The sequence below is a fragment of the Heptranchias perlo genome, chromosome 9, assembly GCF_035084215.1.
Source record: "Heptranchias perlo isolate sHepPer1 chromosome 9, sHepPer1.hap1, whole genome shotgun sequence".
In the NCBI taxonomy this organism is placed as follows: domain Eukaryota; kingdom Metazoa; phylum Chordata; class Chondrichthyes; order Hexanchiformes; family Hexanchidae; genus Heptranchias; species Heptranchias perlo.
Window position 1 is genome coordinate 27831835 of NC_090333.1, and position 23057 is coordinate 27854891.

Genomic DNA, 23057 nt, shown 5'->3' on the forward strand with positions numbered 1-23057 from the left:
CATCTCTATTTCTTTCGTCACCCAGGGAGCTCTAGCTTTGGATGCCCTTCCTTTCCCCCTCGTGAGAATGTGTCTAGTCAGTACCCGAACTCTTTCCTTTTTGAAGGCCTCCCATTGCTCATTTACTGTCTTACCTTATTTCTCATGTAAATGAACAACTTACTGGGGATTCAAGGCCTGTGTCTTGCTAAAACACTTATTCAGTCCGTAATGAGAGAAGAATTCATATCACATCACATGATACATTCCAGTAGTCAGTATACGGAGTAAGGATTCTCTGTTATAATCCCTGGGTAATGCTATTGTTTACCAAGATAGCGGCCCAAAAAATTGCACTCCCATTGTAAGCGATGCAAAGTCTGCTTAAGGAAGTCACGGGTGACATTGAACTTAGTTAGAAACAGCGAATGTATGAAAAAACAACATAATGAGACCTATCTGCTGGCCAACTATTCCCAGGAAAAGAAGTTAGCATGGTGTTATCATCAGTCGAAGCGTCAAATGACACCCTAAGCTAGTCAATAACAGATGGCAATTTTATGTGGACAGGGTCAGTAACATGCACTGCTCTGTGTGGAATTATAGGCTAGGGTAACAATTTAACTCTTTCAATACTCACAGACTTTTTCAGCATCGTAATTCCCACAGCTTCTCCTGCATGGAACACCTACAAGACTGATTTTCCTTAGATTCCTAAAGACCAGTATGATAATGTAGAATATGTGGTGTGTACGAAATGGCAGAACCAGTTTTAATGTTCACAGATTTGGAAACAAACTTTAAAAAATGATAATATTGGTTGTGATTCTCATTTCAGTATAGAAGTCCTGCAGTAGCCTTTGAAAGGATGCTTTGAAACTTCCTTCCAATATTTTGTCTTTTTAAAAAAAAATAAAGCAAGACTTGTCTTTAAACAAAATTATATTCCTAAAATGGGAAATCAATTTGTGTTAATAGACTCACAGAAAAAAAGAATAATTCATGAAATCAGGGAACAAAAGTTAGTTGAAGGGAAGTGAGACGCCTTGCAGAGAAGTTTTTTTCTTGAGGAAGGCAGATCAAGACGAGGGAGAGAGGAGCAGTATAATCTGAAATATGTCACCCAAGACTAAAGCCAGGCATAAATCAATGAAAAGATTGTGCTGCTCTGTATTTATTTATAGACATGTAAATAGCCACTAGGTTTGCTAAGCCGTTTTACGTGTCAAAGTGAGATTGATGATTAATTGAACTTTACAGCACACTGAACTATTTAAAATAAAATATTTTGGAAGTTCAATTTAAAGAAAAAATATCTGAAAAAAATCCGTGTCTATATAGGTCAACAAAAGATAGACATTGTCTGTTTAGTGCTGGCAATCTAGGGCTTGAATGGCAGTTCTAGCCGCCCACACTGGGTGGGGTCCCTCTGGCTGACTCATATGCATTATCATCGATAGGAATTCTCCACACAGGCACACAGCAGGTGAAAGTTACATAGCCTGGTGTACTTCACAGATCAAGAGCAAGGTGGGAGTTTGCAGACTCTGTTGTGATTCTGTCTCAGAGAAACTATTTATTGACAGCAATTAATTCTCCACTTCCATTACCCCACCCCCTTCCCTCCTTGTTCCTTATCCCCTGGTTAAGCCGCATCAGGGTGGAGTTCTGAATTTTTTTTCAAAATCCATGAATGATCTGAGAAGGTTTATTCTTTCTAGCCACTAACCATGTCCCTGCCCAAAAAGGGAGGAGGGAGGAGTCTCGGGAGGCTGTCCTTTTTAAAACGAAGTCATTTTTTTTTCTTCAGAAGAAAGTTGAATGCAGTTGACCACCAGATGGGATGTTGTAGCTATGAAGTAATGATGTCGAAATATGTTCCTGTTGAGCACGAGTCGTCTGGAGGGGAAGACCGGCTTGATTGTGAGTAACAATTCAAAACTCTTTTAAAGTCTTCCTGCGTGTAAGTCCCTTTAGTCTAATCTATCCCGTTTGTGAGACACATATGCACAGTTCAGGATTACTATGTCGATGAGCAAGTTACCTCTGAGGAATGTTCATTTAAAAACAGTCTGCTGCTGGCTATAATTTTGCCTTTGACTCGTTTTAAAGGGGTGTGGGTTTCTGTTCAAATAAAATTGCACTTGTTGCTAAATTTAGTTCCCAATAGTTTTTTTTCCCAGGAAATCTTTCCATCTAAAATTCTTTATCATGACGTACTTGTTTTAATAAATAGGTTTGCATGGTCCATTTTTGCATGTCAGTGAGACGGGTTCTGAAGGCAGCAGTTCATTTGAGCCAAATGAGACGTGGACGGATCTGATGGGTGGCTTAATATATGTAAAGAAACTACCTTTGTGTCTTCAAACATGGCTGGAGTGAATGGCAGAGCTTTTAGAAGGGAATTCAGTGTGAAAATATTTCTGCCCAAAGCGAAGTTCTGCCTTTTTTTATTTCTTTTTTTAACTCTTTCCCTGACTAGTCCTGGTTGCACAGATACCTTTAGTAACACTGTTGAGTTCTGGTTCTCATGTAATCAATCCGATACGATTGGTAGTTATCACTAAATGCTGCTTTTATCTATTCAAAAAATCCCATTTTTTTGTGGAAAATTCTTATTCTTGTTCATTTCATTCACCAACTGGTTGTTTAAATTTTATTAAAAATTGATTGATTAAATTTAATTTAAATAAATGAAGACACGGACAGAAAACAGAGTCTTGTGGTCTGTCAAATGTAGTCCATTTAAACCTAAATTTTGGTAAGGCTGGTTGGAATCGGACCGAATTCTGGTTAGAATTCATTGTATAAACCAGATACTGTTCATCGTCTCTTTCCTTGTTAAATAGATTAAAACTCCTGTGCTTGGTTTAAATGCTCACAAATCGTATTCTCATGTGTCTATTGACGCTGCTCAACTTAAGTCCTTCTGACCTCTGTGAAATTGTTTGAGATTTTGCCATTAGCATTTAAGGTATTGAAGTAACATCAATCAATTGTGCAACAATGATAAAGTGATGACCTCCTTGCTCCCGCCAGTTTGGTTTTCCTGAAGAAATTATCAATGTCTGAACTCTGGGTGCTATGAAACCAACTCTGCCTATTCACTTTTATCAGCTTTCTGATTGAATTCTTCAAATTTGCTCTGCATTGAGTAATGATTTTTTTTTTGCGCCTTTTGTTGCAATTTACAGTCCAATCTCATTGTTATAAATTTACGAGGACTAGAAAAAGCAGAATGTTCTGGGAGGAGGGATTGGTTTGAGATGCCCTCCCAGTTATAATGGAGTTTCAGCTAGGACCATGGAAGCAGAATGTTGTAATAAGAAGTTTGTTTCAACAAGGTTCTCACTGTAACTTGATTACATCTGTTTTATTTGCGCGTAACCCATAGAGAAAAAAAGAGAGTCAGGACAGACAGTATTAGAGAAGAAGTGGGAGAAAAATAAAGTATGAGAGAAAAGAGAGGCAGGATTTCTGTCATTAAAGGCCCTGAAGAAAAATTTGGGGAAATTAGTAAATTGCTCCTAATTTACATATTTTAGGTGCTAAATTTAGTCTGTATTTTTCCCCTTCAAAGAGCTTCCTGTTTGCCAAATCCCACAGCCCTCTTTCCACAATTAGAACATTCTACGTTCAGTTGCATTATTGCTGGTTCATTTTCCTATGATTCATGCTCAGGACAGTAAAGATTTATAGATAGAAATCCATGTAGTGAACTATTACAAGAACTTCAAGTCTGCCTTTAATTTTTGTTACTCCATAACTCCCCCCCTCCCCCACTGTTAAATATTGATATATGATTATTTATACTAAAGCAGCTTTCTGGGCCTAACTTGTGAGAAAAATGAAAGATAATAGTGAATTTGTTCTGAAGATAGGTGCAAATTTGAGGCCTTCAGTTAGAATATATTCAGTAAAATCAGATGGACCTGGATTAGGAGTGGAGCAGCTCCACCCCAGTCCGGAAGAAACTGATATTTGGATTTTTAAAGACATGTTTGTCAAGAGTCTTTGCTTATTGCAGACTTGTATATATGTGGACTGACAGGTTTATGTGAGAGAAGAGCTATGCTCAGTCTACTGACCTCCTGAAAGGTACAGACATGGATGTTAATTAAGCCGTTCACTCATTCTTCCATCGTGTTAGTGAAATGGCATCCGAGCGGCATTCCACGTGTACAGAGTTAGACGTGAGCAAAGCTTAGTGGCATCATTAGAGTGGAAGGGGCTAGGAAAGAGTCTATCTGGGTGGGAGCACTTACTGAAAGTGTAATGTCTGTCTAGGACGATTACATTCACTTATGAGCTTTATATGTTTAAGAGATAAAGGGAGACACAGAGTAGAGTCTCCGAGGCTTCCTGTCCTGCAAAAAAAAACTGACATAGGCGTATTCATTGTAACCGCTACCAGAAAAAAGGAGTAACTATTAAATGGGGTATTTGGAATGCTGCCATTATGTGGACCTCGTTGGGACCAGGGACAAGCATATGGGTTTGAAATTTTTTTCTCTTCAGAAACATTACTGATGCCAGCTCAGCCGATGGGTTCAATCCCTCACTGGCACAAATCTATTTACTGTAAATATTTTACTCCTCTTTGGTGTAGCATTTTGTACCTCATTGTTAGGAGTTTAGTGGAGACCCATTATGTTTTTATTTAAATAGGTGATGTAGTTTTGCTTGTACACTGCAAATTCAAGTGCACGTTTAATTATTTTTTTGGAGGAAAAGTGGGTGTGGATTTCCCTCATCCCTTTTTTTGGTGAAAAAATCATTACTCAAAAGGGTTACAAAAATGTGGGAGTCCGAACCCTCTGCATCATCAAAGGAGTTGCTCTTTTAAATAGCTTTTTCCTTGCACTCAACCCAATAAACCCATTGCCCTTCCTGAGTAAGTAGAATCAAATTAATCACCATGAGACATCTTATGGAGTAACAATACAAATAAAAATCTGAAAACTAACTTTTTTTGCAAATCTCTGAAGTGGAATGTCCTAAAGTGGATTAGGGAAATGTACAGAGTACTTCTTAGCTGATAATATTCTATTTTTGTTCCTTTTACTGTAAATCTTTCCTACATTGTTTGCCTTTGGTGAAGAAATGCTACTGCAGCACGTGACAGAGTTAATCCCAAGAAAGGCCTCCATTTGTTGATTTGAAAATATTTTTCCATTTCCTTCCTATGCCTGATCAGCACAGGAGCTGTGTGCTAGTACTCCATCTTATTATAGTTATTTTAACTGGATCCTTGCTGAGCCTTTGTTGAACTGTATTAAAACTAACCAGCAGTCTGGTGAAATGTGGCACTTGTGTGCTAACTCACTGTGCCACGCAGTGGTAGGATCAGCAGATTCTCTGTATAGTGAGTTTCAGTTTCAGCCTAGTCCACACGGGATGGGGAGAATGTGACTCCTTCAAGCATCTCCCAGCAGCTGTCCAACGGCACCATTTGCACAGCCTCAGGAATGGGCTTCCTTGTAACCCTCTCAAACAATCAAGGGTGTGTGACATGAATGGAAAGGGAGGTAAGGAGAGGAACCTCTTTGAAAGAATAAAACTGCTGTGCATAGGACGCAAACGTTCAGCACTGTTATTGTATGAGTACTTATTTATTTACTAATCGTTAGAACCTATTGTGTTAACCAATTAACTAAAGGTCCAGTTTGAATGAGCCTGCAGGGATCGCTGGTTGGTGGATTCTAAATGCACATAATTGGCCTTAACTCAATAAATAGATCATTGCAAAAGAAAAAACACAGCTGTAATCGCTCTACTAAAGGAAGCAGACACCCATACCCCACGGGGCTGTAAAATGGCTCCTGCAGAGGCGGGATGGAGGAAAATGGAATTTAGATAAAGTGCTACAAGACTGTGACATTTTCAGTGTCCAGCTTCCATCTGCAACAAGTTTATGCCATTTCAATTCCACTGAGGGATACCCTCTAAAGGCCACACAATCATTAGGGAGATTGTAACCACTAAGATAATGAGCCCTGAAGCCACACGTTTCGGAAGTGAAAGAAATAGGTTAAGTTTCAGTTTATTGTAGAAACAAGATTGTTCCCAAAATGGTGACAATGAGTGGAATTTTGCCACAAATCCATGCTGCCGTGGTCCTTAATTGTTCCTAACTTGGTAGTTGTGTAGACCTCTGTTTATACATGTTTAGTTTTATGCAACATTTTTTCTCTTATTGTCATATATGTTGCTTATATAGTTCAAATATGGCATTGCTTAAAATGTCAAGATTAATGTTTAATGTCCTCTGGAAGTCTCACACTATGGGGTGGAGTAGCAGCACCTGTGATCTCTACTCACTGTTCCCCACACATGGGGGTAGATTTTGACCTTGTGCAATAGTATAAAATGGGTGATAACGAATTGGGAGCCCGTTTTACATCTCTCCCGATTTTTATTTCTATTGTGAAATATTAAATTACTGTAATCCAATCCAAGTTAAGAAAGATAAATATAGATTATAAAAAAGTGCACAACACATTGCTGGGTGGGTGAAAAGTTGGGTCATATCCATAGATTTGTTAAGGGAAGGGCAAAAGCCACTCCCTGGATTCAAAATTTGAGCAATACTATAACTCACACCAGTTAAATTAACTGTAAAGGCCAAAGGGTGATTCAGACCAGGATTATTCTTCATAGAGCTGACAGCAAAAGAGAATTAATTTCAACGTCACTTTTTAGACCAACAATAAATGGTCACACCTTTAATTAATCAGGATTAATGATTTCAAATTATCCTCACAATAAGGATACACCGTCCAGTTTATATTCACTTTACAGTAATTGGCATTAGATGGTGTCCTGAAGAAGGATTTCTTTCATTTGAATATGGTTCTATTCAGAATATAACTTTTGTTTATGTTGACTTTCTGTTGCAATAAACCTGCAAGTCAGTAACTAAAATTTTATGACCTTCAACTTTCCATTTTGGGAAACTAAGGTCGATTTAAACTCCCGGCAGGAAGCAAGTGAGAGGGGAGGCAATCCCATGTGGGAGTCAGAGGCCCACTAGATTTTAACTGCTGGGCCTGATTTGAATGCTGCCGCAGTTGGCCGGCAGAGGAAAACAAAAAGTAGGCAGCCCAGAGGCTGGACCCTGACCAGAAACCCCACACAACAGTGCCCTGGGCCCCAACTCCCCAAATGCTATCCATAAAACATACAAATTCTTGCAATCTTTGATATTTAGGTAAGATATGATTTCATCAAATTTTGTATAGTCAAAAAGAACAGCTAGATTTAGGAAATACAACTATTCTGATTCTTGAAATACTTGTTAAAAACCCATAAGATATACGAATTAAAAAAGATGGTTTTATAAGATTGTTATAGTTGACAGATCGATCATATAAAGTATTATAAGGAAACTGTAAGCACTATGAACATTTTTGAATATGACTTAAACCAAACTGCAGAAAATCCTCTATAAAAGTGTCCGTAATAGAAAGAGCTTTGAGATTAAAATCGCAGAAAATTAAATAGTTTACGAGCTCCAGTTTTCAGTACTCGTGTCTCTGGTAGTTATAAAACTTCTTTTTATACTTGAATATAACCCCTGTATTATGTTTAACAAATGCCATGTTTTATGTGGGTTAATATTGTTATAATGAATACAGGACTGATTTTGGTGCTATTTGATACAATGGATCCGAGCCTGCCGTGCAGACTCCCCGATATGGGTGCCACCACCCTTTAAAGAGCAATACTAATTCTTATTATAGAAGTTGCATCCTCTTCAATTAATCATTTAGAACAGAAGATATTGGAAGTAACCAGTTGACTCTTTAAGATTTCCACTCGAGCAATTATCATTTTTGCAAGTTGTTTCCCTATTTTCCCAATCTTTCTACCACTGTTAACAAAAGAAAAATTGATTCCAAGCCTGCCCCAATAGCTCTTTGTGTCAACACAGCCACTTTCTGTTCTTTATTTTAATATGTTATGAGCTATTCAAGTTATGCCTCCAACCCTACTTAGGCCAGGTCCCTTGGGGTAATTGCAATGCCTGTCGCTGTCCCTTGGAGAGTCTGTGATTTGGACATGTAGCCAAAGTCTGCTCAACCAGCCTGAACTTAAGATGATGACCTTAGTAGGGTATAGGATAGCTACTCTTTAAAAAAAATCAGATTAGTTAGTAGCCTGTTGGTAACAGAATCCATATATTAGTGAAAGGTAAATTAATATCAAACGGCACATTTCTCCTGTCTGATACAGACAGTCCCGCATATCTCACGTTAGTCTCAATATTAGCCCTTGTACACATACTGTACATACCAGGTAAAAGAGAAAAATTCACCGTTGGGTACTATACAGTTCACCTATGTCTCAGTACCAGCTCCTGTAGTCCTACAATATATGCAGGTAAAATTCATGCAATATTATCAGTGCTACTACAACATCAATTAGGAAATGCTGCTGCTCGAAATATTACATGGGTACGGAGCAGGTCTGTGACTGTGTGGCTAACTGGAGCATCCCCTGGCTTTAGATCAAATAAGTTTTTCACTGAAAATTGCTAAAATAATTGTGTTTTGTTTCACCTTTTGTAATTGAAAATCTTTCAAACCAGCTATATTCACAAAGAGCTAACATGTCTGGTACGGGTACAGGCAACATGTACATTTTTAAAAATGACAGTGAACCCAGGTGTTCCTTTTACAAGGTAAGAAGAAAGGAAATTTTTAAAAAATATATTAACCACTCCAAAGTGCTGCGTGACAAATGCTGTGCGCTCGTGTGTGATAACCACATTTACAGAACAGGCTAGGGAGCAGCTGAAAACTCACTCCTGCCTAGTACAGTCCAGCTCACATATGCCTTAGCATTCTCTCCCATACATGTCTAGTATATATGAGGTACAAGGGAACCATTCACTCCTATAAGGTACTAGCTGTATTGGTGGTGGACGAACCAGTGTACTATTACACATGGGTACAGAACCCCTATCTATGAATCCTGTCTCAGCTGGCAGAACTGGATTGTGGAATCACCCCTTATATGTAATCCATCTGAGGCACTGATTGGCTAAATATTGAATATAAAATATAGATTGAGGGACTACTAATCTGCACAATGATCTTGTTCCTACTATTTGCACTGCTTTCCTCAACATTATTTTATTAAAATAAAATCAATACATAGAAATAAATAGAAATTCATTAATTTAATTAAAATTCAAACACTGTTTACAATATACATAAGTAAAATCATAGCTTTAGCAAGAAAAATAACAATGTTCCTTAGATCATATGCAGTACAACATAGAATTGCACAGAGTATATAAAGGTTGTGATTCTTCTGCTCTATCCATATGAGAAGTAAATTAAACATGCTCAGTCTTGCACTAACATAAGGAGATATAATTAAAGAAAAGTATTTGCAAAAATGAACAACCGAGTAGACAAATCAACAAAATGATGCAAAGACGTAAACTGGTCAATAGCTGAGCAATGGCAGAAATGGGGAGAGCAGGAAATGGGTAGGGACATGGAGAATTAGTCGGCTTTCTGATTCTTGGGTTTCATTTTTTTCCTGGATTCAGATCACAAAGTGTGGTGAAATCAGCTGCAAACAAATATTTGCTTTTTTATGACAAAAATAAAACAAAATGCTTGCAAACAGAAAATGTGTTTAATCAGTAAAATAACTTTGCAGCAAAAACAATTTTGGAAGGAACAAAATCAAATGTCAAGTCAACGATAGGTGCTTGCAACTGGTCTTCTCAAAGTATAAAACCAAAAGAAACTGGCAAACACCTCGTCTGCTTAAAACTTTCTTTAGCTATCTATACATGATGCAGGTGAAGCCGCCTATCGGTACAGAGAAATGGTGACGTGCTCTTGATTCCAAAAAGGAAAAGCACCTACGTGTGTCATACCAGGACTGCAGTGTGTTTGACATTTCTGGGTTTTATTGGGTTTAACTGTAATATTGGAATTCGACTTTTAGGGGATAATTACATAGAACTGTATAGAATTTACAGCACAGAAACAGGCTATTTGGCCCAACTGGTCTATGCCAGCGTTTATGCTCCACACGAGCCTCTTCCTACCCCTCTTCATTTAACCCTATCAGCATATCCTTCTATTCCTTTCTCTCTCATGTGCTTTTCCAGCTTCCCATTAAATGCATCTATGCTATTCGCCTAAATTAATTCTTGTGGTAGTGAGTTCCACATTTTTACCACTCTTTGGGTAAAGAAGTTTCTCCTGAATTCCCTATTGGATTTATTGGTGACTATCTTATATTTATGGCCCCTAGTTTGGAAACATCTTCTCTATGTCTACCCTTTCAAATCCCTTATCAGGTTTAAACCTAAAATCATAATTCTTAAGAATGAAATAGTCACATAGACAGGCCCATGAACAGGACATCAGTGACAGAAGCAGAGGGCACAGTAGCACACAAGGATCAGAGTTCATACATCCCCATAGCCATAAAGCAGAGGGAGAAACGGGGAACTGGATGGTCAGGCAGAGAATGCAACGGGTGAATTTCTGCGGGAGGTGAGCAGACAGGATGAGAGTATCCTGAAAGGAGTGATGATGAACGGGTAAGAGATAGGGTGCATACATCACTGTGTTCTTCAACTGGATGTTTTAAACGGTTGGCAGATGGACAGAGCATAGCCAACAGCAAAAAAATAACAATCAGCACAGATAAGAATAATTCACCAAAATTAAATAAAATCCTCACACAACAATAAATAACAAAGGAAAAGTCATCACAATTCTCGATCACCAAGACTATCCAAGATCATCAGAAACAAGGGGTTTTAGATTCACCTTGGGCGGGAGTGCAAAATGGGCGTTAGTGAATCGATAGCCCGTTTTACACTCTGCCTGGTTTTCATTTCCATTGACTGCAAGATGACACAAGATCAAAAATAAATACAGATGAGGAGGGTCAGTCGATCCATCTTAACTCTCCCATCTAGAAAATCATACTGTCTCCCCATCACAGCATCTAAAGTTTGTCTTAAATAGTTCCAAATTTTTTGTCTCCAGTGCCCAATTTGCAAGTCAATTCCAAGTGTGAAGAATTTCCTGTTGTTGGTACTAATTTGCCTTTTTCCGTTTTAACCCTGTGCATCCTTGTTCTGCTTTGTTGCCATGCCTAAAATTGGTGCTCTAGAATTAACTATTGAATGCCATAGTATATCATACATAAGGTCCCCTGGTATCACCTCCTTTCAAGGCCATAGGGTGGATTTTCATTTTTGGGCATGCAGTGGGCAGACCGATTACACTGCCTTCCCGATGTCCTCAATGAGAGATCGAATCTCATTTGTATCTGATTGGCGCTCACGGGCAGCCTGCCAATCAAGGGGGAGGGGGTAGGAAATCTGGTGGCTCCTCCATATTGCTAAGCCGGAAGTTGGAGCTTTAAAGGAGGGAAGTAACTCATGCTCCTCCTGATGTCACAAAAATGATTAAAGAAACACAAACACAAATGTGAGCTGCCTGCAGTGGTTCCTTTAAGGATTCCTGGTTAGGCCACTATAACAATAACAAAAACAACATCAACTTGCAATTATATAGCGCCTTTAACGTAGTAAAACGTCGCAAGGCGCTTCACAGGAACAACAATCAAACAAAATTTGACACCGAGCCATATAAGGAGATATTAGGACAGGTGACCAAAAGCTTGGTCAAAGAAGTAGGTTTTAAGGAGCATCTTAAAGGAGTAGAGAAAAGCAGAGAAGCTCAGGGCCTAGGCAGCTGAAGGCTCGGCTGGTACGCCTAGGACCAATGGGCAGAGCATGCACGGCGTATGCTCCATCCATTGGTACCCGAAAATTGCATTGCGGTCCTGTGTTCGACACAGGATTTGCATATTTTAATGAGGGAGCTCTGGCCGCCTATTTCCAGCACTAGTTGGAAATGGAGGTGGGCTGATCTGGAGCGTGAATGGGGCGGTAAGTTCAGCGTTGCGATTTTCGGAGCGCTACCGCTCCATTCATGCCTGACGGAGGCAATGAAAATTAGCCCCCAAATTTCTCCATTCTTTCCTCAACTTCAATCCACAGACTCTATTCTCAGCAAAGTTACAGTCTGTAATCTAATGAGGGGTCCAGATGGTTTATACATAGAGGAGCATTAGGAGCAATTGCAAGGCAATTATTTAATCAAGGGGCTTTGATGACAGCTCTCATGATTCATAACTGTCATCTGAATTCAGATTACATTATTACCTTTGAAAATACATCCTGGTAATTGATATTATTTATACTATTTACTATTTGTACTTTTACATTTATTTTTGAGCAGGGGATTTTCTGTTTTTGTGCTGGCAGCAGCCCATCTATGTGGACACCTGACCTCAGCACACTCCCATATTCTTGATGCACGATAGTGTTTGCTCAAGAGGATTAATTATCATAGTGCGCTTGCTGTAAATTTACTGAGAAGTAACCTACAATTCATTGCTGGGATAGTCAGTCTATTGGATATTTATTTACAGACATTGCTGTCTACAATATAGATATCAGTTTACTTCACCGCCTCTCTGCCCCATTGCCCATGGATTGTCATATCTGTGAAGCATTCTGAGAATTAAGGGGGTAAAATTCAACCCTGGCAGGGGTGACAAACTGGCAATAGCAGATCGGCCGCCAGTTATACACACTATCCAATTCTCCTTTCCATTGATTTCAATCAGGCAGGGGTGTTTAACATGCAACCCACCCACTACCACCGATTTAGCACCCCCACCGAAGTTGAATTTTACCCACAAAGTAGGCATACAAAAATGATCATTGATTAGGAATATAAGAAAAAAAGAAGCAAAGTTTCAAACATGACTTCACGATGATCAATATTAATAAATACCTTTGCATCAATTGAAAATCTTTCTCAATGGTTAAAAGGCAAATTTTTACATTTCAAAAGAAATATATATATTTTTTTAAACTTCATTTTAATTTAGGTTGTTGGTTCTCAAGGTCTAAAATAAGAAGAATCTCAATGTAAAATAAATTCATACTGCAGCAGTTTATTGTCCAAAATTGGGAATTTATGAATATTACATCAGCAAACCTGTTAACTGGAATTAATTTTGTTTTCAGATAAGTGAAGTCCCATAGATTTGTGGTAAGTTTAATTGACCATGAAATTACTACATCCAATGGTAACGTATTAAAATGTAACATATTTGCCTGAAATTCCCCTCATCACTATTTTAGTGGACACATTGGGCAGAATTTTAACTTTGAAAAACGAGTGGGTTGGGGACAGAGGGGTGTGAAAATCACATCAATTTCAGACCTGCACCCAACCCACCTCCAACCCGCCTCCAACCCGTTTCCGGTTTTCACCGGGGTGGGACGAGGAGCGAGCAACTAACCCACTCCCAGGAGGTGGGTTGGTCACTCAAACCTTTCAAGGAGGCTGCGGGCCTCCATTTTAAAAAATGTTTTCAATTTCAATCCCTGGAGGCCGGGATTCCCGGGCCTTCTCCTTCACGTCACATGAAAGGAGGCGAGAAGGCCCGACTGCAGGTAAATGCCTTTCTGGCACTGCTTGTGGGCCCGGAGGAGCAGGAATACTTCCCCCAGACCCAACAAGCCTACCTGCAGCGACCCCCCACCTCCAATGATCACGGACCCTCCCCCCTAATCTCCAACCCCCCCCCCAACAATGGACCCTTACAATGGCCCCGATCCTCCCCCACAGTGATCACGGACTACAGAGATGACCCCTGATCTCCACCCCCCTCCCCCCGTGACTGACCCCTGATCCCTCCCCACATGACTGACTCCCCTGTGACCCCCATGCTTTTCCAACATCTCCGCGATTGGTGGCAGGCTTCAGGACCAGGCTACCCATGCACCTGCAGTAGCGATAGAGCCTGATAAGGAGTCCTCATAGACCTTAGAAGACTTGAGACAAAGGCCACCTTTGCCCCAAGGGGCTTATAATACCACAGCACAGCCAAACACCACTAGCCCTCAGGTATCACTTCGGCAGTGCATGAGCATGGGTTTGAGAATGGCAGAGAGGGACACTAGGGGTAGGCACGGTGGTAGAAAGAAGTACTTGTTGTAAATATATGTGTGCACAATCATACCACTTTGTGATTTGAAGTCATGCCCACTGCCCACTGGTGCCCCCATGCCCACCCATGCCCCCCCCGCCACCCCCCCATCCATACAATGAAAGATTTACCTAAAGACTTACCTTTTCATGTCCTCTTCCTTGCTCTGCTTCTGTCTGACTGAGACCAGCCTGTCAATCAGGCCGGCCAGTTGGACGGCAAACCGACAATAAAAAAATAAAAGACTTCCTTATGTCAAAATCGTAAGGTCGTCCGGAAAACCCGGGTTTTCCGTCCGCAATTCGGCCCCTCCGCCCTCTTCCGAGCTCTGGGTTAAAATTACCCCCATTAACTCAAGTGAAATAAATTGGTAGTGTCTCTGCTAAAATAGTGGAAAGAGGAATTCCAGCCAAGTGCATTAAGTATTCACATGTTAGTATTCCACAGTGTACTTTCAGGGTTTTTGGAGAGTATTTAGCCGAGTTTTGTTGAGTCTCACTTTTATTCGAGCATTCTTGCTGTTTTTTTACTGCTCCCACTGAATTATGTCGTATCATGGTACTTGTTTCATTGTTATTAATGGCAATTGTTACTTTTTCATGAGTTTCACTCACTTTTGGTGAGTTGCTGCTTCACATTGAGTCTTATTTTTGATGAGTCAAAGGCCCTTTTGAAGAAGGAGTTTTGCTATAAATCCCCTTTAAGGAGGTAACCACATGATTAATTCTGCAGATAAAGGATGAGCGTCACCAGCAGGGTACCTTTGGAAGAAGAATCCTGAGAGTGGGACTTCTTCTTTAAAAGGAATCCCATTTGGCATAATTCTCTCTTTAAAAGGCTTCTTGATGCCAGGACTCTGTATTTAATATGCCCATTGAGAGATTTATAGACATTTGGCCAGAAACAACCCCCTATAAATACAGCTTCACAGCACATTAGTGATTGCACTTCCATAATAACAGCTCAGATGAAGAGGGCCCGAAAAGGGGCAAAATAGATTTAAAAATAGCAGGATCTTTGTGGGAAAGCTGGATTGCATTAATGTGAAAACTGTTTGATCGGAGTGTGCGATAGTTCTAAACACAGCCTGTGTGTCTGCCCTATCGCTTTCAAACAGTCTGTGTTACTCTTATTCCTAGACTTTTGATGAAACAAAATCAATTCTCTCGATTCATTCATGCATATCAACCCCCTTCTAATACAGACCTGCAGATTTCAAAAAGCACTCTCGAGAATATTTTTAAAACAAGAACATTTTTCCTTTTTTGGTGCTAAGCCCCTTTAATAATCCAATAATCTTATTTACTTTTGAAAACCTGTTTAAAATCTTATTGAAATCCTGATCATATTGACAGACCTCATTTACTACACATAGAACCAATTAATGGGAACTGCTTACTTTAGCAGAGAGAGAGGCACCATTCAGTCATTATTTGGAAGGGAAGGATGGGGCAGTTATATCCGCTCTCCTGTTCCCCGTTGTGGGTCTCCTGGCCTCACTCACTAGCTAACTAATTTCCAGGCCTCTGCCAATGTGACCTTGATCTGTCTATTCAGCGATGCCTGATCATTTTTTCAGTCTCGGGATTTGGCAGTCGCTGGCAAGGTCGGCATTTATTACCCTTCCCGAGTTGCCCAGATTTGATACAACTGAGTTGGTTAGGCCAGTTCAGAGGGTGGTTAAGATAGTTAGTGTTGTCTGAAGTCCTATAGTGTGGGACTGAAGTCATATATAGGCCAGACTGGGTAAAGATAGCGAGACTCTTCCCTATAGGACATTTGGGTTTTTACAACAATCTGACTCTTACTTTTACATGATCACGTTTAGTTTTACTGGTACCAGCTTTTTATTTCCAGCTTTATTTTTAAATGAATTCAAATTTTTAAACTGCCATGCTTGCATTTGAACTCATGTTCTCTGGATTACTAGTCCAGTAACATTATCAATACACTGCTGTACCACAGTTATTTACACAATGGGTAGCACCGTGTTTTACTGATAAAGGAAACACATTGCTCCTATTTATACAAAGCCAACCAGGTCATTTTCTTTTGAATCTCGTTGGCAAAACTGGATAAACTGTTATTCAGCCTGTTTACTTGTAGCTGACATTCTGAGCTATCGAGGACTTTGGAAAAGTGACTGGTTCTGGAATTTCCATGACATCCAATGTATTCAAAAAGGCAATAACTAATGAATGTCCCAATTAATACCCTGACAGTTAGTACACAACTAGTTTCTATGATTTGCCAGTACAATGTGAGATCCATTTTCTCTCAACAAATCTGAACTATTAATTTATCAGATAGTTATTCTAATTTTTCAAAAAAATCAATTCCTAAAACTTGTTGATTAACTGAAGAATAATGGACACCATGCTGACTTAAAAGGCACTAATCTCATCAGGAGTCCAGGTAACACAGTTTATAATCAGCATCTGAATCCTGTGATTATCTGAGATTCTTTTGCAATGATAGAAATTGTAGAGTTTGGGAAAATGGTTTTGTTTCATTTTGGTTCCTTATTTTTGCTACTGATGGTTGCCATAGTGGATACCGACACCCAAAGTTTTTGTTTAGTTGGCATGTGATGACATTCACACTGAAGGATTAATGATTGGGACACAGTGACTGCAAGTTTATAAAGTGAAGATCCTAGCTGATTCCTGTAAAATAACAGTCAGCACATATATAGCTTATAAACAAGATAATGCACAGTTGAAATCAGTAACACAATCAATATGTCCTAAACTGTAAGAATGTGCCCTTCACAATGTATACAATATAAAGTTGAGAATTTCTTACCATTGTCAACCTTGGCTCAGTGGTAGCACTCTGGCATCTGAGTCAAAAGTTTGTGGGTTCAAGTCCCATTCCAAAGACTTGAGGACAAAATCTAGGCTGACACTCCTGTGCAGTCCTGAGGGACTGCTGTACTGTTAGAGGGGCCGTCTTTTGGATGTTAAACCAATGCCGCGGCTGCCCTCTCAGATGAAGGTAAAAAAAATCCCATGGCACTATTTCGAAGAAGAGTAGGGGATTTATCCCCAGTGACCTGGCCAATACTTATCCCTCAACCAACATCACTAAAACAGATGATCTGGTCATTATCACATTACTGTTTGTGGACCTTGCTGTGCACAAATTGGCTGCCATATTTCCTACAATACAACAGTAATGAATAAACCACCCTCTGACATTGCATCATGGAATCAGTGAACATGTCATTAAAAGAGCAAAATCGGTCAAATTTGTGTACACAACCTCGTGTAAATAGGATCGATGAGGAGTATATGACAGTGACAAGTGAAAAAGACCTAGCTCTTGAGGGATAAATGAGATCAGCCCTCCAATCACCAGGGACATTCCTGGCACCATCTCCAGTTACACATTTCCAGCTTCAGAAATCACATCGTGCCACAGCGATTGCACGCGCACTTTAATGATGAAAGTGAGCTGACGGCTTAGAAACTTATTATATATTATTATTTTGTTAAGATTGATTTGGTAAATACGCTTTTGTTTAAAAGCCAACTAAAGGAGTACAAAGTTTTGTTTAAATAAACACAAAATCTGCAAAAGGTGTCTGTGTAGTTGAATTTAAATCCATAATCCAATTTTTAAATGAAATTCTTAAAACATAATTTCATGATTGGAAATAAATATTTTGAGATTATATCAACCCCATATACAAGTATTTTGAGATTATATCAAGCCCATTATATATATTCTATCCATCACCTAAACTGCCTATTTCTACCACTGCTGCATTGCCCCCTCATCACTATCTCATCCCCACTGCTGTTGAAACTGTCGTCCACGCTTTTGTCATCTTCAGAATGAACTTCTCAAACTCTCTCCTCACAGGTTTCCCAAGCTACACCCAACACAAATTTCAACTCATCCAAAATGTCATTGCCCTCACGCTATCCAATACTATGTCCCACTTGCCTATTTCCCTTAATGTCATCAACCTCAACTTCACCAACACGTTGGGCTCAATTTTACAGGAAAATTGCGGGTGCATTGGGGATGGGCGGGGGGGGCTCCGAAAATCGCGGAAATCCCGTTCGGGTTCGGAAGCCGGCTCCAACCCGCCGACTTCTGAGTTTCCCAAGGAAGCACCTGTGTGCGTGCGGGGGACCCGAAACCGGAAGTCCCGCCGGCATTTAAAGCCGGCAGGATGATAGTTAAAGAGCCATATGTACCTCATTGAGGTACTTAAGGCACTTTACCTGCAGCAGATTACGTGATTATAACGATTTTTAACTTACTTGCCCACCGCTTCTGATTCACGGGCGTGAAGGGCCATTTCAGGCAAAAAGAAACAAAATAAAGTACATCAAAAAAAACAGAAGGAAGTTAAAACACAAAATCAACCTACCTTTCCATCCTGCTCCGATGTCCGATGTCCTCCCGATCTCCCCCTCTTCACCCCCCCGATGTCCTCCCGATGTTCCCCTCTCCCCTCCCGATCTTCCCCTCTCCCCCCCCGATCTTCCCCTCTCCCCTCTCGATCTTCCCCTCTCCCCCCCCCCCGATCTTCCCCTCTTGCCCCAATCTTCCCTTCTCCCACCCCTCACCCCCGTCAATCAGGCTGGCTGCCGGGCGCAAAACCCAGAGAGCACGTTAATCATCAGCAATCACCATGCAATCGCGTCGGAAACGGAAAGTTTTGTTATGCGGGTTTGCCACGCGCATCTTCAACCCCCCCGCTGCGAACCCGCCACCATTTCAAAATTGAGCCCATTGTCTTCAAATTCTTCAATGTCATTTACAAATCCCTCCGTATGCCCCAGCCAACTTGTGCAAATTCCTATAGCCCTACAGCCCAACTCACACTCATCATTCTGCTAAGCGTGGACTACTGTGCTTCTGTCTCCCTCCCACTGCTCCACCACTGGTGATAGAGCCTTCAGTCATCGTAGACCCACTTGCTGGAATTCCCCTCCATCTTGCTGCATCTGTTCCCACCTTTAAAAGTCTCCTCAAACCTATTTCTTTTACCAAACCTTTGATCACCTCACCTAACTCTTCTCCGAACTCCTCCTTGGTGTCCATTTCTCTATGCTCTTGTTCAATGCCTTTGAAATTTTGCTACATTAAAAGGTAAAAATGCAAACTGTTATTGTAAGAAGGAACCATTAAATAAATAGATTGAGTTAGCTTTCATCACAATTCGCAGACTGAATTTACTTATATCGGAATTAGAATTATACTACCTTGTCAGTGAATAATCTGGATCTTCTGTACATGGGTTCTACATTTTAACTCACGTGCAGTAACCCTTATTTTTTTTTATTCGTTCTTGGGATGTGGGCATCACTGGCATTTATTGCCCATCCCTAATTGCCCTTGAGAAGGTGGATGAATAAAAAGTCATAGCCACTAGCACACGGGATTAAAGCATGCTGAGTGATGCTTTAATCCTGTCCCTGCTGAATAAACAGGAGCTCTAGTCAATTATACAACAAACATTGTGAACAGTGTAGAAATCCTGACCCTGCTGATTGAATAAGAGCTAGAGTTAGTTAAGCAATAGATATCGTGGCTGGCTCTTTAATCCTTTCCTTGCTCAATAAAGAGGAACATAGTTAGCAGAATAAGTACTGTGACTAGTGTTTTGACTTCAGGATAAATGGGGACTTTATAATGTTAGTATAACTTATGCTGTGAATTGTGCTTTCATCCATACCTAGCTAAGCAGGAAGTTCATATGATTTCACAATAAATGCAGTAAGGCATGAATTATTAAACTTAAATCCAGTAACATCTTAAATATATAAATATATTTGTTGAAGTAGCTGGAGATGGTTTCAAAAACCCAAAAACTTTATAAATGACAAATAGGTCTTATTGTCAATTAAATTAGAAATAAGAGACACTTTGTGCTTAGAGGATGAAGAAGCAAATTGGTTTTCAGCCATCACTCATTTCCATTTGAATTTTATTCCAGGGAAAATCTAAACATGAAAGGATGAGGAGTAAATGTTTCTATTTTATTCCTCCGGCTTTAATCACAACAGAAGTGATTTTAGCTGGACAATGCAGTATGAAGTGAGGAGAGTGTGTGAGGCTGCACAATTATTGGGCGTGATTTTTAGTTGTCTAGTGCCCCATTTTTCAGCGTGAATTGGGTGGCAGTGGGTTGAAAAATTTTAAAGAAACTTTGTGCTAATTTCCCGTCCGAGGCCTGCCCAGTGCAACTTTTGAGCAGGCCTCAATTTAGGCGACCGGGTGGAAGCCTCATTAAAATATTTAAATCAGGGTCCTAAGACATGTTTAGGACCCCCCAGTGCAATATTGGTCTTTCAAATGGCGTAGAGCACGCTGTGCACCCTCCAGCCAATGGAACTGAGCACTGGTTGGTCAAACCAGCGATCCTTAAAGGGGCCACTGCAGGCCACTCCAAAATAGGGAAATAGCAGTAAAATATTACTTTTTCACTGAAATTAGCAAATTGAAGGAATTACATCCAAGAAGGTTTTGTGTAAGACTGTAATGTAACAGTGGGCTCAGCAACTATCTTAGAAAGAAAGTTTGCAAATGACTACAATAATGTTTTACTACCTTGTACTCTAATGTATTTACTTCTGTGTAATTGTTACAAATTAGGGCCTGGCATAGATACCTTTCCAGGTTCAGTGGCTTCAGTCTCTCTCCCTGAAGCAGCCTAAGTGTCATATTTTATGGAGCTGAATCACACTGCCCTATATCTACTTGTACAATACCTTAACGCAAGAACATACCCATTGCATCCCTGCAATCTGGATCAGGTGCTCATTTCTTTTGCACGTGTGTTTCTTCAATTTCTCTGAAGGCGGGCCAAGTTAAAACTAGATGAGGTGAAGCTTGGCTTGAATCGTTAAGGTGTTTTATTCCACAGAAGGGTGAAATGAGTAGAGCAACAGGTATGATCAAAGTTGCTTAGTTCAATCAGTAAAACTTATATTCGCATAATGATACAAAATAAAGTATACAACTGCTTCCCCACATCGGTGGGCTATCTTCGAAGAAGAAAGAAAGAACTTGCATTTAAATAGTGCCTTTCAAGACCTCAGGATGTCCCAAAGCGCTATACAGCCAATGAAGTACTTTTTGAAGTGTAGCCGCTGTTGTAATGTAGGAAATATAGCAGCCAATTTGCGCACAGCAAGATCCCACAAACTGCAACATGATAACGACAAGATAATCTGTTTTAGTGATGTTCGTTGAGGGATAAATATTGGCCAGGACACTTCTTACTTGACAGGTTGTACTTGATTTAAACAAAAAAACCTCTCTACATTCTGTGCTGCAGCCGTGGAGTTCTCTCCCTGCTTTTTTTTAACCTTCTAGCAGCACATTGCTGCCTGACCACTTGTTCAGCGTCCTGTTTCCGGAAGCCCGACTGGCCTCTTTGGTATCTTTGTTCTGTTCTTAAAAGTCTCTCACTCCATGTTAAAAAGTCTGCTCCTCTCACAGACCAACATAGACTGAAAGGTTTTCAAACACAATGGTAAGAGGTTCCTTTCCGAATACCCAGACAAACTCAAGGATCGATTATAACCTCCCCGTCCCCCTCCCTCCCCCGCACAACAGGAATGGAGTGGGGGGGGGGGGGTGGGGGGAGTTAAGATGGCGGCTTCTCACCGCGTTTTCATACGCTACCATTTTCACTTGGCTGACTTCAGGCACGAGAAGGCTGCCCGCCCCAAAGCCCCAAAGTAGCAGGGGCCAAATTTAAATGGCAGTGTCGTGACATCGGATCGGGCATTCCATTTTAACCATAGGCCCGAGTACAGCAAAAGGTTCGCGGTCCAGGCAAGTGCTTTTTAAATATTTTTAAAGGTGTTTTATGGATACTTTGGGCCTCCCCTGCCCCGGACTTCCCCCTCCCACACGATCGCAGACTTGTCTTTGCCAGGAACCGATTCCAGGCGGCAGCTTGACCCCCCCCCCACCTCCAATTGTGAATCCCGGCCACTGGCGGTGATGTCATTCCAACTGGATTTGGGCGGGAGTCAGAGTCGGGCCATGTGAATGAGTCCCGGGAGTTAAAAGCTCCCTGGCACCGCACTCTGAGAGCCGAACCGTTCACCGCCTGCTTCAGCCCCCCACCCCCTACTCCTGTCTCAAGACCCCCACCCTCTACTCCTATCTCAGGTCCCCACCCCCTACTCCTGTCTCAAGACCCCCCACCCCCTACTCCTGTCGCAGGTCCCCCCACCCTCTACTCCTGTCCCAAGATTCCCACCCCCTACTCCTGTCGCAGGTCCTCCCACCCCCTACTCCTGTCTCAGATCCCCCACCATTTACTCCCGTCCCAAGACTCCCACCCCCTACTCCTGTCTCAGATCCCCCACCATTTACTCCCGTCCCAAGACTCCCACCCTCTACTCCTGTCTTAGATCCCCCACCATTTACTCCCGTCCCAAGACTCCCACCCCCTACTCCTGTCTCAGATTCCCCACCATTTACTCCCATCCCAAGACCCCCACCCCCTACTCCTGTCTCAGATTCCCCACCATTTACTCCTGTCCCAAGACCCCCAACCCCTACTCCTGTCTCAGGTCCCCCACCCTCTACTCCTGTCTCAAATCCCCCCACACCCTACTCCTGTCCCAAATCCCCCCTACCTCCAACTCCTATCCCAAGTCCCCCCACACCCTACTCCTCTCCCAAATCCCACCATCCTCTACTCCTGTCCTAAGACCCACACCACCAACTCCTATCCAAAGTCCCCCCACCCTCTACTCCTGTCCCAAATCCCCCCATCCCCATCTCTTGTCCCAAGACCCCCCACCCCCTACTCCTATCCCAGGTCCCCCCGCCCTCTACTCCTGTCCCGTTCCCCACTCCCTACCTCTATCCCAAGACCCCCACCCCCTACTCCAGTCTCTAGTCCCCACACCCCCTACTCCTGTCCCAAGTCCCCCCAGCCCCTACTCCTGTCTCAAGTCCCCCCACCCCCTACACCTGTCCCGTCCCCCACCCTCTACTCCTGTCTCAAGTCCCCCCACCCTCTACTCCTGTCTCAAGAC

General features: G+C 41.3%; 1 long non-coding RNA gene across 1 annotated transcript in view; it reads left to right on the forward strand.

Annotated features, from left to right (window-relative positions):
• The first annotated feature begins 1794 nt into the window (after nt 1-1794).
• Nucleotides 1795-23057, forward strand: part of LOC137324984 (uncharacterized) — a 66932-nt gene continuing 45669 nt past the window's right edge. Inside the window, exon 1 of the long non-coding RNA XR_010963762.1 lies at nt 1795-1902. This is a non-coding gene — a long non-coding RNA (uncharacterized lncRNA). The remainder of the gene's footprint in view (nt 1903-23057) is intronic.